General features: G+C 38.1%; 1 long non-coding RNA gene across 5 annotated transcripts; it reads right to left on the reverse strand.

Moving 5' to 3' along the window:
* Positions 1–7107: 7107 nt before the first annotated feature.
* On the reverse strand, positions 7108–10542 carry LOC306993683. 5 transcript variants are annotated; one of them, XR_013796511.1, is made up of 8 exons: positions 10209–10527; positions 9997–10092; positions 9768–9906; positions 9376–9416; positions 8842–9089; positions 7779–7880; positions 7601–7696; positions 7108–7466 (listed from the first exon to the last, which is right to left on the reverse strand). It is a non-coding gene; the product is annotated as an uncharacterized lncRNA (long non-coding RNA). The 5 variants fall into 5 exon arrangements; XR_013796507.1 differs by having other exon boundaries at positions 8842–8960; positions 9062–9906; positions 10209–10542; XR_013796510.1 differs by having other exon boundaries at positions 8842–9416; positions 10209–10532.
* Between the last annotated feature and the right edge of the window lie 4448 nt (positions 10543–14990).

Genomic DNA, 14990 nt, shown 5'->3' on the forward strand with positions numbered 1-14990 from the left:
AAGGTCTCATTCCTACAGAAGTAAACCAAAAAGGTAATAAGGTGTGGAGAGTTGCAGGGTTCCTCAAACTCGGTCCTGGAGGGCCACTGTCCTGCACAGTTTAGCTCCAACCCTGATTTCTAGTGATCCTGAAGACATTGATTAGCTTGTTCAGGTGGGTTTGATCAGTGTTAGAGCTAAACTCTGCATGACAGTGGCCCTCCAGGACAGAGTTTGAGGAACCCTGGTTTAGAGATATCATGTTAACTGCTGTGGGTGTGCCCCCATGTAAATCTGGGACGGTGATTTAATGCAGATTCCCATTTTTTACATTTGAAAAGAGGTTTCTGCCTTGGTCTGAGTATTTAGGGAGATGCTGAAGAAGGCTCGTGGGGATTTGGCGGGCACTCCGCATCATGTATTTTATAATGTCAGGTTTGCATCTTCTCTCTTTATTTCAGTGCATTTGATGTTTTGTATTTATTATCTTTGAACTGATTATGAAATTGGCATGATACATTTACCTGACTTACCTCTGTTTTAATTTAAAGGGGTGGTATAATGCCCTTTTCACAAGATGTAGAATAAGTCTTGTATGTCCCCAGAGTGTGTATGTGAAGTTTTAGTTCAAAATATCCCACAGATATTTTTCACAAGTGAATTTTTGTAGCTTATGTGTAGTTATCTTCTAGTCATTGATTAGCATAAATCACCTCTCTGGGGGCGAGGGCTTATGTACATTTTATGGTTGGTGATGTCACTTACCCAGAGGAATGTCGTGTAGTCCCTTCCAGCCGTTTGTTGTAGTCCTTTTCTTTAAAAGCAAATATCTTCCTTTGCTTTGAACTTTGAGCGTTGTAACTTTGCAGATGTTGTTTATGCTCAAACAGCAACATTTCACACTAACTAAAGTTAGAAAAGTGAAATCATACTTTACCACTCCTTTAAAATTTTTAGTTTTTTTAATATTCAGTCATTATTTACTCTACCTCATGTCTTCACAAATTCAAGTGCTATTGTTTTTACTTTAGCTTATGAAACAAATTATATTTTTAAAGTTTTCTAAAGTCAAACAATTGTATTTTTTGATGTAACATTTATGATTCAAGTCATACCATTATTGTAAGTACAATATTTCGCTGCTGCAAACTCATTGCCATTTGGCAATATTTGTCATTTTGAATTCAAAATACGTCACTGTATATAAACTACCGTTCAAAAGTTTGGCATCAGTAAAAATGTTTTTTAAAGAATACTTTTATTCAGCAAACTATAAATCAATTTGAAAAGTGAGAGTAAAAATATTAATAACGTTACTATTTTAAATAAATGCAGTTCTTTTAAACTTTTTTTCATCAAAGAATACTGAAAAAATCTATCACGGTTAAGCTGCAAAAATATTTAGGAGCACAACTGTTTTCAACATTATCTACGTTTCCATCCACCTATTTTTATATGAATTTTGGGATATCTCAAAAAAACGCTGCATGGAAATGCCAATGTGCATAAATTCGAAAAATTCTAATTAAAAACGTACTGTATGTGCTCAATTGAGGCAGATAGATTTTTTTTATCTGATAAGAAGATGTGCATAACTACGATGGAAACCGAATTTACAGAATAAATCCCTCAATGCGCAACAAAAAAACGTGACTGCCTCAAAAGTAGGTGTGATAACTGGACTAACCAGCGACTCGATCTCATCACACAGTTTGATCATTCTGAAATACCTATTATTGCATTTTCTCTGCGTGATCCGAGTTGCAAGTCATTTAAGATGTAAAAAAAACAAAAAAACATTGGCTTTAACCGATAACTTAAGCAGAAAACATGGAACATGCAGGACTTTAAATGCTTGGCGACACTGTAGATGTTAATAATGTATGATTTTGCTTCGAATTGTCAACCATTCCTTTAAGACGCCAAAAACCAAGTGACAAATGACATGAAGTGGCTTAATCTTAAAAGCCATTGTCTCGCTATAGTTAGCGTCACTTGCCGAGGAGCCACAATGGTGATTTCCTGCATTTGATCTGGAAGTGGCTATTTTAAGATGCAGTGGTCACTGGTCCTCTCATGTAAACAGTGATACAGAGACCTCAGCTAGAACAATTGTGGGAATTCCCAGGGTACATGCAGACAGTTTTGGTTCATAGTGTTCTCCTGCTGGGTTTGACTTCTCAGCTGTACAACAGCTGGATACGAGCAAATCGGCAACAGGAAGCCGCTCGTTGGCTACTGAAGCCGAGGTGCCGAGGTGCTGAAGTGTTGAAGTTGACCCTGACCTCAGATTAAGCGTTAATACCTTGAGTGCTCACGCTTCATCAGCTCCCACATACGAGCAGATGGAGTTACGATTAACCACAGGTCAGTACCTCTGTATCTTTTTTCACTTAAAGATAACTCCCTGGTTTCTCTGTGCTTCCAGGGAAATCCTGCCATGCGATGGATCTAGACTGTGTAATCTTGAAGATATATCAGTCTGGATCAACTGCCTCAGAAAGCTAAGGCAGGTTATGAAAAATAAACTAGACTAAGCCACCCAGTTTTATGACATTCTAAGATATGCTCATTGTGAACTATCAAAAGCAATATAAGTTTGAAAATAAAGGTGAAAGCTGAAATGTGTAACATATATGCAAAAACACTGACTGTTAACAAACAGCTCTGCCATTGGCCGGTCAAACAAATAGCCCTGCCTAAAACTCACACCATTGGTTGAGTCAACATGCTGTGCAGATCTGAGTGGTCAAAAAAATGTTTTGATTACACCTCAGACATATTTGAACAATAAGCCATAAGAAAAAGTATTTTAACACTGGAAAAATGACACCTTACCTTAAAAGATAGTAATTGAACTGTCTAACTTGTGTGCGCTTTCCCCTAATTTTCTATGCAAGCCTCTCTTTTGTTTAAAGCAGAAAGTCAAAATCCCATATGACCCTTAACACTCAAATGATTTCACAGACCGCTATATATAGCATGTTAACTGATTTTTTATTAATAAATTCTTGTAATGATTTTTTTATGAATCTGAGATACAAACAGCACAAAAATGCAACACATAATTTGATGAATACTCCGGGTTATGTTATGTGTCTTTCTCTTTTCTTAGAAGGTTGAAAAATCTCCCGAGCACTGTCACTGCTTTCCGCCATGTCTTTCCGAACAAAAAAACATTATATTGCGCGCGCCTGCTTCAGACTAATGCTGACTGGACAGGATTTACCGCGAGTTTTCCAAATCACGATAATCACGATAATTCTTGCAGTTCAGAGTGAATGAATGCAGTGAGCTCCGTATGTGCGGTTTAGCGTGAATTTGAGAACGTAGCGCATTATACAAATTATTTTTACATTTGCTTAGTTGACGATTACAGCATTTCACTAGACAATGTAATACGCGCTTGTAAAATTTTTTGCAGTTATAAAAGCTTGCATGTATAGAAATTAGGACAAAACTAGTTTTATTTATTTTTTAGTGCATTTGTTTTACAATATATGACTATTACTGTCATAGGAATAATATAACATTATTATTATTATTAGTAGTAGTAGTACCACTGTATCTATAGATAAGGCGACCCTGATTATAAGACGACCCCCCCCCCCTTTATTTTCAATGCCCTTATTTGAAAATAATTTTCATACTGGATATTTTTCATATTTAATTTTTTGTATTGAAATGGTGTTTAAGGGAGGAGCCTGGTCGCTTGACCAGGAGGGTTCAAGCAGCGACCGTCAGTATTCAAATATAATTTGCCGACATGTGTTATTCATATCAGACAAACATAGTGGAAGTAACTATAAAGTTTACTCTATTCTGGTCGCTTGACCAGGAGGGTTCAAGCAGCGACCGTCAGTAGTCAAAGGCCGCCCGACTGGGAGGGCTCACGTAGCAGCCGACAGGAGTCTGCAACTTGCGGCATCAAACTGACGAGCTCTGCCAGCAGTCGGCGTGTGTTATGAGCAATTTGCAACCACCCAACTGGGAGGGCCCACACAGCGTCACACAGTGGCCAGCCGAACAAGCATAAGCAAGTTTGACCTCCGGACCGGGATGCCCACACAGCTACCGCCGCCTGCAGCTCACGGCATTGAACAGGTAAGTCCTGCCTGCCAGGTCGAACTGGAGTGTACATGATTCCAACACTCGACCAGGAGGGCTCACACGCCGTCCAACGGGAGCCTGCAGCTAAGTCGAGCGGAGGTGTGAGCAATTCCAACTACCCAACCGGGAGGGCCCCTACAGCATCCGATGGGAGCCTGCAGCTTGAAGCATCGGATGGACGAGCCCTGCCAGTCAGTTAAATGATGGCGTGAGATTAACTTACGAGGGTTTCTTGGGCTATCATATTTGTCAAGTGACAGAATGCAACCACAATAACACTGTATGACAGATGAATTGCTTTTATTTTGTTTTTCCTTTTTTATTTAAAATATTCACAAACTTGCTTACCATGTCATCAACTATCTGATATTCCGAATCTCAAAAATGTGTGAGTGTGTTTGGTCGTTTAAAAACCTTTATAAATAATCTTGATCTTGATCTATAATGTGAGATGGGCGCCACCATGTTTCTTTGCACCGCAGTTCAGAGAGTTCTGTCAGTCATCAGTTTCTCCCGAAATACATGTTAGAAAGTAGCCGGTGAACTGTGAGAGGAATAGAGTAAACTTTATAGTTACTTCCACTATGTTTGTCTGATATGAATAACACATGTCGGCAAATTATATTTGAATAGATTGTTGTTACTGCTTCCACAGACATCTGTCTATTTTACAAACTCCAAATGTATCGTTTTACTAGTGCTTATGTGTATTTAAATGTCTGAAACATAAAATAAATATTATGAGGTTGAAAACACTGCATAGTTGTGATATATGACAGCACTGAGCTGGTCCGTCTCTGGCTCAGCGCCAACCAGCGCGCGAAAGCACAGTTTGAATCTGGCAGTTATGTCACGTCACTAAACATTCTAAATACCATGTGGGACCGTACTCTCAGGGGCACAGAAATAAAAATCCCATATATGGGACCTTTCCGCTCAAAAGGTTAAACATTTCATTTGTAACCATGAATACAAAAATGAAACTGAGGGGGCACAAATCAGATCTGAGGGGACAATGCCCCCTTTTGCCCCCTCGCGGTGCCGGGCCTGCTGATATAGCTCTTAAAAGCTTTCAATGATCATCGACTGAGCGCTTGAATCTGCTGTTAAGAGAGACCTTTTTGGGCCACAGGGGTTGCTGCCCCTATAAACGAAATGAGGGAAATAATTGAAATGTTTTTGGAACAAAAAACATGTGATAGAATGGTTGGAGTTATCCACAAAAAATAGTGGGTCGGATTTGGATTTGGCTTGTGAGTTTCTGAAGTAAAGATCACTGGCTGGAAAAGCTGAATAGGTGACAGGAGATTGAAGATATAAATGAAGTTACCTTAATTGTTTCGCCATCTAAAACTGACAGATCCGAAATTGTAGGACTTTTGCGCTGAAATTAGAGGTGATGGTGAGTTCAGAGCACATGAGAAAGCTAAGATGAACATTGCGTCGAGTGTGCTGGTGTAGAGTGATAGCCTAAGAGAAGGGTGGAGATACACTAGACAGAATGTCCAGAGTTATGGGTTTTCTGGTGTCCGGGCGGGTAGGTTGAGTTCTCTGAATACCTTTGATAAGGAGGGAGGTCTGCGTGTTGATTATCTCGGGAGAAGCTGTACCATAAATTAATAAATTATCTGAAAGAATTGGATCCCACCAAAGTACCCTCTATTGGAACCAGTTTGGAGGTTTTTGATGCTGTTTAGATAAGAAACAAATGAGGTGATGGAAACCAGGGAAAAATCGTGAAACAGGAAAATCACAATAAGATGATAAAACTTCCTAAAGACCCGCATCTTTGTTCACTCCACTTAGCCCTGATGCCTTTGATACTTTTTCCTCTGTTTGGGGAAACGGTAATCTAGTAAGGCATACAAGTCTTAATACCCAGGATTCCTTTTAAAGGGGTGATTGATTGATTTAACTTTTCTAACTTTCGTTATTGTGTAATGTTGCTGTTTGAGCATAAACAACATCTGCAAAGTTATGACGCTCAAAGTTCAAAGCAAAGGGAGATAATTTCTTTTAAAGAAATAGCTTTTTAAGGACTACAACAAACGGCTGGTAGGGACTACACGACATTCCTCCCGGGTTAGTGACATCACCAACCCCAATATTTACATAAACCCTGCCCCCGGGAACACGATTTATAGATTATCATGACAGAATATGCTAATCAATGACTAGAAGATAACTACACATAAGCTACATAAATTCATCAACTAACCATTCATCTTTCTGACTCCGGTTTGAACATAAAAGGCTAAACGTTTTTGAAATTTTCAGTGCATGTTTGTGTGAGGTAATTGAAGCTGCAAAGGACAAGAGCTCTAGAAGCTCCGCACCCAGGGCTGGGCGCAGCAGCTCATTTGCATTTATAGGGACATTAACACAACGAGGCGATTTTGCTCACCCTCAAAAAGTGACAAATTTAACATGCTATATAAAAATATCTGTGGGGTATTTTGAGCTAAAACTTAACATACACACTCTGCACTCTTAAAAATGATGGGTTAAAATTAACCCAACTTGGGTTGTTTTATAACCCAACCGCTGGAGCAATATTGCACCAGACCAGCAGTAGTTAATTTGACCCAGAAAGATGGGTCGGTCATATTTAACCCACCAGTTGAGTTAAATATTCTACCCAAATGCTGGGTAAAACTAATTACAATTATGGGTTGATTTAACTACATATTAGTTATATAGTGTACCCAAATGCTGGGTCAAATTAATTACAATTATGGGTTGATTTAACTACATATTAGTTATATAGTGTACCCAAATGCTGGGTCAAATTAATTACAATCATGGGTTGATTCAACTACATATTATGGTGGGTAAAATTAACCCATATGCCAGATTAAGTCTAACACATTACAGTACAATTTAGAAAATAAATTGCAATTGACTACCCATTTAAAACTGTTAAACTACAAACCTAGAACATTCACAGTAAAAAACTATTTACACTATTAGATAGTGTTAATGTACAAGATCAGACATAAAAGAGTCTTCAGACAGATGTATAAATCCAAAGTTTATTTAACAAATAGGCAAAGTGGCTCCTTGATAACATATGCCAGATGTGTAAAGGTCAAATTATCACATTCATGAGAAGTTGCAAGAAAAAGAAAAAAAGTCAATAAAAAACATAAAATCATGTTAATTTGCCTAGACATGAACAAATATGACAGGTAGATTTGAACAAGATTGCAGAAAACTACTTGTCGACAGTTGTAGCATTCGTGAATACAGTTCCTCTTTGTCCCATCAGCGACCAGGAAGTAGTATTTGAGTTTATTGCCATATCAGCATCACCGGCCGCGAGCAGGTATGCTGTGTGGTCTCGTCAATGCAGTCAAGGTGGTCTTGTATGCTGGTCCCTGCCAAAGACAAAAATAACACTCAGTCAGCTCTCCAATTGGCTGTCTTTATATTTGCTTTCCACAATACAATCAACACAAATGGCAATATTTTGAGGCAGACAATAGGCAGTGTGACAGATGTCCAAATTTACCTTTTTGGAGACGACAAGGTGTTGTTCAGCTTGATATGAGGACATCTTTCCAGGTCTCTTGCAGGAGACGAATTGATGCAAGATCGCTGCCCCATTCTAAATAACATGGGACAACTTCAGCAAAATGCATTCATGCATGAACGTGTATAGATAATCTTATTCTGAACTATAGTCTAACCTGAATCATCAGTTTCATCATCTTGCACAGCAGATTCTGCAGAGTCAATCAGGTCCTTGAAGGTCTTGGGAGAAGCCTTTCCAGGAACTTAGCGGAGGTCTTCTAACCAAAAATCAAAACAAAAACAATCAAACAGTTACATAGCATAATTACAACCATATCTCTCTCAGGAACAATTCTGTTCAGATGATTGTGTATTCGCAGAGTAGCACCGTTCACACCTGGCATTAACATTCATCTTGCACAAGCGAACAACTCGAAGTACAGGTGTAAACGCACCCAAGACGCATTGAGATTCGATTGTTCTGATGAGGTCTAGGCCACATTCTTTTATTAAAGGGATAGTTCACCCAAAAAAATTTATTCAGTAATTTACTGACCCTCATGTCGTTCCAAACCCGCAAGACTTTCTTTAGTCTTTGAAACACAAATGAAGATATTTTTGATGAAATCTGACAGCTTTCTTTCCTTCCATTGACAGCTACACAACTACCACTTTGACGGTTCAAAAAGTTAACAAAGAGATCTTAAAACTAATCCATGAACCAAGCAGTTTAGTCCACATTTTCTTTTTCTTCTGTTCATGTTGGTTGATTAATGTTTATATGTGAATAAAAGTCTAAATTCAATCTATTCATCACAAAGCAATCAGGTTTCTTCAGAAAATTTGGACTAAACGGCTCAATTCATATGGGTTCGTTTTATGATCTCTTTATGAACCTTTTGAAGCGTCAAAGTGGGAGTTGCGTGGAGTATTCTTGATATATTCATTTAAGTTTCGAAGATGAACAAAAGTCTTTTCGGGTTTGGAATGACATGAGGGTGAGAAATTACAACAATTTTACACTTGTGTGTCAACTAACCCTTTAACATCTTGAATTAACACAATGACATAGTGATTGATGCGTCATCATGAATTATGACAATCAAGATACATCAATCACCCAAGACACATGTACATTTCAGGTCTGAACAAAGGCATTGTGTGGTTGCCCAGTTAGGTTTACATTTTTCATGTATTAAAATTTGTACTGCACATAGAATAAAATATAATGACACTCACGAATCTGGATTCATCTTCAGCATTCTGTTGCTTTCGTATTCATTTCTGTTGCTTGGTTTCTGTAGCAATCTCATGAGAGGAGCTTCCTTTACTTGACACTTGAGGGTTCTGGGCCAAATCTATTGAAAAAAATATGTCAGTTGAGGCTAATATTTCCAAAATTCAGTAATGCAATCATTTAAATTGGGGCTGTAAATAAGGTAAAAATAATTGTGATTACCCTCAATTTCGATTATGCTGAGAGCTGTCTATAAAGCATGGGTGTAAAATTATTTATATTCAAAATATGCATTTAATCTGATTATTGAATACATTTATATAAGTTAAATGAGTAATAAAGCATCTTAAATTTAACTTGATTTTAATACGCATTTAGAATTTATTTTACCCATAATTTATTAATGGTATTTATAATGTGAACAGAACATACAGATTCATATTAATAAAATGCAGACAGATAAATAGTTAGGACATAATTTATCCCAAAATAACATGCAGTATGAATTGATAAAGACTGATTTCAAGCTAAAGTACCTGTATTCTCTGCCAGTACATACGCAAATGTTACCTGTAAACTTGAATTGGAAGACAGATGAATTTACAGGTTAGCTTTAATGCACTTTCACAATGTTTGAAAAAAAAAAAAAACTTGATGGTAAGTTAGTATGTTTGTGTCTTGAGCAGATATGACGACATGATATTCAGTGCTAAGAACAAACATACAGATATGCAATTCTCACTTAAACAGGGCGAATAAAACGTTTTTAAACGCTCCCCCACCTCAGTCTACAAAAAAGTGCATTTGTTGTTTGCACTGCGCTAATTTACAGCTGTTAATAATGCGCATGCGTCACAAAAACGGAATTGTTAACGCGTTCATGTATAACACAGCCACTTTTATACACACAAAACGAATATAAACTTACCATTTGAAGAATTCTCTCATCTACGCAGAAAAAAAGAAGCCCAAATGCAGCTGCTGTTTCAGACCTCCTCATCAACCAGGCTTGTCGAAAGACCGTTTGAGGCCTCGGCGCGACTGAGGCGGGAAGGCTTTCATGAAGGCTGTCAACAAACCAAAATGAAATGAGCTAAACATATATTTGTAATACAAATATAATTTCTAATACAAATGTATTTTAAGCGTTAAATCACCTTCATCCAGGAAATCAAATCGTCATGAGAAACCTTCACATTCTTCTGTAACGTTACATCTCTGCATCTCATGAACTTGACGAGCTTCCTTAAATCCTGCCAAAAACGCGCAGTTTATCATTTCTAAATGTGTTCACCACCATATTTTACCAAAAATGTTAACAAGTGTATTTACTTTTTTATTTTAGAAAGAAAAAAGCAATTCAACCTACCGTCTCGGTCGCATGAAGATAAAATGGCGTCGTCGTCTTTCGAGGCAGCAGTCAGCGAGGGGCGGAGTCAATACAATTCGGCGCGTTTTTTTTATTTAAAAAATAAAATTACACTTGTAACTACACTGAAGAGGAGTGTTTTTTAACATTGTTGATTGTTAATTTAACTCTTTGGGAATTAATAACCTTTAACACTGCAATTTTTACACTGCCGATTTTACTGTATTCCTAATATAATTCAGCATCAATCACTCTGTTTTTGATGCAACATTCAAAAGTGAATTAATTTGATAAAAAAAATATAAACCAAAAATGAATACTAGGCCTACATTACAACAAACATTACCAATTATTAAAAATAATTCATGTAATAAATTAATTGGGTTAGTGATGGGGATAAAAAAATACATATAATTGTATGTAGCCTGGCCTACAAGTTATATTTTTAACATAAAAAAAACAACTTAATATGGTGGTGTAAAAAAAAACGTTTCAAAAGGTACAAAAATGGACCTTTTACATCTAAACCTAAAATGTTGTACCTTTATAAGCCGTTTTGGGTACATAATTACACTAGGGACCAATTGTGGACCTTTAAAGGTACAGTTATATATTTTGTACCCATAGGAACAAAATTGTACCTGCACAGTACCTTTTTTTCTGACAGTGTAGTGTACACATACCTTTTATTATTTATTTGCCTCGCTGGATGACCAGTCAGGTTCTCTGCTGTGACGAGCGCTCGGTGTGTGGACTCTGCTGATGATGTTCGAAGCACAATCAACCCACTTGCTGGGTCAAACGATATATATGTTGGGTTGATGGATTTTGACTCAACGCATGAGTTGAACAAAATGACCCAAATTCCATATAAATAACCCATAATGGGTCAAACATTTCATAACCCAGCGGTTGGGTAGATTAAATAACCCAGCATTTTTTAGAGTGTGGGGACATCAGAGATTTACTTTACATCTTGTGAAAAGGGCATTATACCACCCCTTTAAAATCTTTTCAATTTGAGCCAGAGCGCAAAATTAGTGAGGATGAATTCGTTGAAGATGTTCAATGTCTCTGTAGCTATTGCTATTGGATCTAACTACTATTGTATGATTGACATGTAGAAATCGACTGATACATCACCTGAATGCATTACACACAGTGAAACATGCTAAGAAGATGCTTTTTGTGCTATCACAGATATCATATGCATCATAGCACACACAAGCTTTGAGACAATCTGCCTCAATCCAGATGTGTTATGGGCTGCCCTCGTCAGTAATACTGCATAATACTGAATTTGATGGCATTACACTGTACAGTGTGAAGTTATTAAATATTTTTTCAAATAACGGTGAAGTTATTGATTTTGTTTCATAATAAATAATCATATTATGAACGTGTTGTAGTATAACCAGCAGGAGCAGTGATGTGTGAATTTGGTGACAGTACAGTGTGTTACAGTGAAGTTATTGAATATTCTTCATAATATAAAATGTGCAAAGGGGTTTTGCAATTTGCAGACGGTCCCTTATTCGGACTTGTCTCTCAGCCTCCTGCTTAGAGACCAATTTATATTAAAGCTGCAAGCAGCGATTGCGGGCCCAAGCCGGTGGCACCGCCACCCTGGTGCCTTTAGTGGAACTAAAGGCACCGGGTGGCGGTGCCACCGGCTTGGGCCCTCCATCGCTGCTTGCAGCTTTAATTATATATATATATATATATATATATATATATATATATATATATATATATATATATATATATATATATATATATATTATATATTATGTAAATTCTTTTTTCCCCCTATTTTTAACATATATATTATTATATATATTATTAACATTTTTGGATGCTAAACTATTCTTTTTATAGGCTTTGTACTTTGTACACTTTGTACACTCACGTTCCAATATAGAAAAATTATCCTCTTCAAATGCGCAAAAATGTGCTTGGAAACATCACAGTGGAGCGGTGCTTACTATGAACGGCACAAACTGTACAAATGACTATTTAAACAGAGCAGTGTAATTGTTATATGTAAGGTTGACTATTTTATTATTATATTTTATTAAGGCTATAATGAACATGCTGCGATGTCAAGATTGCAATGCTGGAATGCTGTGTGTGTGTGTGTGTGTGTGTGTGTGTGTGTGTGTGTGTGTGTGTGTGTGTGTGTGTGTGTGTGTGTGTGTGTGTGTGTGTGTGTGTGTGTGTGTGTGTGTGTGTGTGTGTGTGTGTGTGAGGCTCGATCGAACAATGGAGACATAAAAACATACTCCGTCATTTTGTTCATACAGACCATCATTCAAAATGCAAAGTGTTTCCTTATATTTGTGTACACTCACAATGAAACACAACATTGTGCTTTTATTAAACTATAAACTCTTGTCAAACTGTAACCTACAACTGTCACCCAACCAAAATCACACACACACACACACACACATCCCCCCTCCCCTCCCCTCCCCTCCCCTCCCCACACAGACAGACACACACACAGAATGGCAGAGAGACAGAGAGAGAGAAAATACACATTCAAACCACAATATCTGACTTCCTGTTGGTCGGAGCTAATGACTGTAAATTAGAAAGTTGTCCGGATCGAAGAGAAGAATATACGTACCGAGTTTGGTTACTGTAGGTAAAACTATAACTAAGTTATAACACACTTTATGCATCCTTTTTTAATCATAAATTTGTTTCCTCGCCACGGCCAAACCGTTCGAGATATCAAAAATCCCCTGGCAATTTATCATCTTCCATGTCTTGACTTCATGCTGACCGAGTTTCGTGGTCATTGGATGAATTCTCTAGGAGAAGTGTTTCAAATGCGAGAGCAAGCGTTCTCCAATCAACCCGTAATAGCCGACTTCCTGTTGGGCTGGCGTAAAACTTGACCCAGGGAAAGTTGTTCGGCCCGATTAAATCTATATGTGTACCGAGTTTCATATTAATTCATGCAAGCGTGTTTGATATACGGACAAGTGTTCGAATCCCATTCCAGGGGGCGCTGTCGAGCCCCCCTGCCACGCCCGGGTACCAGCTTCAGTCCGGCTCTAATGGCCGCGGGTTCTGACCTGTGTGCAAAATTTCAAGAGTTTTCGAGCATGTTAAGGCCCTCAAAAGTGCCAGAGATTTTGCACACAGCAGAGAAATGGTTAAACTAAACTAGCCCCCCTCCTCTCACACACACACACTCACACACACAGAGGGGCAGAGGGAAAATGCTCCAAACAGTACACATTCAAACCAAAATATCTGACTTCCTGTTGGTCGGAGCTAATGACTGTAAATTAGAAAGTTGTCCGGATCGAAGAGAAGAATATACGTACCGAGTTTGGTTACTGTAGGTAAAACTAATACCCCATTTTTGACTAAAGGTGGCGCTACTGAGCCCCTTACCACGCCCGTTTCTGAAACTTCGCACATGTCTATTACACAATAAATGTCAAATGCATGTTGAGTTTCATGTAATTTGAAGCATGTTAAGAGCCTCAAATGCATCCAAAAAGAATATAAAAGTTTAAAGCGTTGCCATGGCGACAGTATTAAAGATATCAATAATCCTTTCACAGGTCTACATCTGTCGTGTGTTTACATTATACAGATGAAGTTTGAAGCAAATCGGGTAAAAATAAGAGGGTGATTTCAAAGCATTTCGAAAGTGACACACTTCCTGCTGCCAGTTGGTGGCGCTATAACTTTGACTCACAATAGTCACATCCATGTGATCGCCCTCTTACAACGAACACACTGCTGAAGTTTCATCAAGATCAATTAATGTATGAGGATGTTATAACACACTTCCTGTTTCCAATATTCGCCATAAATTTGTTTCCTCACCACGGCCAAACCGTTCGAGATATCAAAAATCCCCTCGCAACTTTTCATCCTCCATGTCTTGACTTCATGCACACCGAGTTTCGTGTTGATTGTTTGAATCGTCTAGGAGGAGTATTTTAAATTCCATTGCATGTGTTTTTTAAACTACGCCAAATAGCCGACTTCCTGTTGGGCTGGGGTAAAAAGTCAGAGCATGAAGTATATATGAACCGATGAGATCTATAAGTGTACCGAGTTTCATATTATTTCATGCAAGCGTGTTTGATTTATGGACCAAGTTTTCGGACCCCGTTCCAGGGGGCGCTGTCGAGCCCCCCTGCCACGCCCGGGTACCAGCTTCAGTCCGGCTGTAATGGCCGCGGGTTCTGACATTTGTGCAAAGTTTCAAGAGTTTTTGAGCACGTTAAGGCCCCCAAAAGTGGCAAAAACCTTGAAAAAAAATTTATTATAAAGAAGAAGAAGAAGAAGAAGAAGAAGAAGAAGAAGAAGAAAAACAAAAAACCCTTAGAAGAACAATAGGGCTCTGCGCCCTTTCAGGGCTTGGGCCCTAATTATAAATCTTGTTTTGAGGAAAATTGGGTTGTAGATCGTTGTCTATGTTACTATGATTGTAAATAGTTGTCATTTGTGTTTTAACAATGTTTAGCTCACAAGTTTTATCTTTGAATATATTGCCAACTTTACTGAACTTCTCACTGAAGTGCATTTCTTTATATTTGAGCCTATGAAACACTCCATTGTTAACGTACAGAGCTGTTTGAAACATTGCCAGCGGTACATTAAACAGGAAGTGTCTGTCTGAGCTCACAACAGTTTTTTCGAGGGAACACAAATATCTTTGCGGGGGAATGCAAAAGTTTTGCGAGGGAACACAAATATCTTTGCTAGAGAACGAAAAGATTCTTGGGGGAACGCATTCCCACCACCTTTAGG

The sequence above is a fragment of the Phoxinus phoxinus genome, assembly GCF_949152265.1.
Source record: "Phoxinus phoxinus genome assembly, chromosome: 25".
In the NCBI taxonomy this organism is placed as follows: domain Eukaryota; kingdom Metazoa; phylum Chordata; class Actinopteri; order Cypriniformes; family Leuciscidae; genus Phoxinus; species Phoxinus phoxinus.